The sequence below is a fragment of the Cervus canadensis genome, chromosome 14 (genome assembly GCF_019320065.1).
Source record: "Cervus canadensis isolate Bull #8, Minnesota chromosome 14, ASM1932006v1, whole genome shotgun sequence".
Classification (NCBI taxonomy): Eukaryota; Metazoa; Chordata; class Mammalia; order Artiodactyla; family Cervidae; genus Cervus; species Cervus canadensis.
Window position 1 is genome coordinate 47,236,464 of NC_057399.1, and position 1,744 is coordinate 47,238,207.

A 1,744-nucleotide genomic window follows, 5' to 3' on the forward strand; every position below is an offset into this window, starting at 1 on the left:
CCTTACAAGAGACAGAAGAGAAAACACAAACACAGAGATAGACATGTGAGGATGAAGACCAAGATTAGAGCCATGCAGTCTACAGCCAAGGAATGCCTAGATAGTGCCCCCAGAAGCCAGAAGGGACAGGGAGTGGAGTTTGTTCCCTAGAGTCTTTGGAGGGGGTGCAGCCCTACCAAAACCTTGATTTTGGACTTCTGGCCTCCAGAACCACCAAGGAATAAACTTCAGCTGCCTTAAGCTACCCAGTTTATGGTGGTTTATTATGACAGCCTCATGAAATTAATACAAATCTCTTATCTGCCTGGTGGTTTTCAAGTTAACTATTCAGAGCCTCAGCTTCCTAATATGTTAAAAAGGCTAAAGAATCTCATAATTTTGTTTGAAGGGGAAAAAAGCTCACAGGCACTCAAGACTTGACACATAACAGATGTTCAATGAACCTTACTTTCCCATCTCTCTTCTACCTATACTGGCCCTAAACGAAGCTGTATGAAGTAAGTTCTCACTCTGCCTTTCCACTGTGGCAGCCCTAACACCGTAACCATAGAACCTTAGCACCTCTCCTCTCACAGATATATGATGGGGCTCTGCTACCAAAGATCAAAATAAGGCCAAACAGAAAATTTTCAATAAAGCGTCACTTCAATGATAGCCTACTGGAAGATCAAATATATACATATTATTAGCAGAAAGTTTGAATTTCCACAAACTGAACACAATCATGTAACCAGCATCCAGATCGAGACACAGAACATTACCAGCTTCCCCTCTCCCAGAAATTTCACTTGTGGTCCTTTCCAATCACTATTCCACCACAAGGGAAACCATGATGCTGATGAATTTTGCTTGTTTTTTGAACTTTATATAAATGGAACCATATCTGTTTTCTTTTGTGCGTGTCTCCTTTTGTGCGTGTCTCCTTTTGTGCCATGTAATGTTGATGAGCCTCGCCCATTTTATCTGTAAGGGTAGATTGTGTGTTATCATTGCTGTGTAACATTCCATTTGGGGACTATACCAGAGTTGATCTATCTATTTTACTAATGATGAATATTTGGGTTGTTGCCAATTGTTGACTATTACAAATGGTGCTACTGTAAACATTCTAGTTTATATCTTTCAGCAAACACACTTATGGGCTTCCCGGGTGGCTTAATGATAAAGAAACCACCTGCTAATGCAGGAGACATGTGTTCGATCTCTGGGTCAGGAAGAAATCTTGGAGAAGGAAATGGTAACCCACTTCAGCATTCTTGCCTGGAGAATTGCACTGACAGAGGAGCCTGGCAGGCTACAGTCCATGGGGTCGCAGAGTCAGACATGACTGTGTGACTAAACAACAGCAACAACAAAACATACATAATGGATCAATCTGGGAAAATTGACCTCCCTATAGTATTAAATCTTCTAGAACATGAACATGGTACGTCCTTCCTTTTATTCAGCTGTTTTAAAATAATCTCTCAACAATGTTTTATACTTTTATTTAAATCTGTTGACATCTTCCCTTAGATTTACTCCTAGTGTTTTATTAATACATTTCTGATGCTATTGTAAATGGTATTGGGACTCTGTGGGACTTTAAAGGGGCTGCCCAAGTGGCTTTCGTGGTAAAGAACCCACCTGCCAATGCAGGAGACATAAGAGATGAAGGTTCGATCCCTAGGTTGGGGAGATCCCATGGAGGAAGAAATGACAACCCACTCCAGTATTCTTGCCTGGAGAATTCCATGGACAGAGG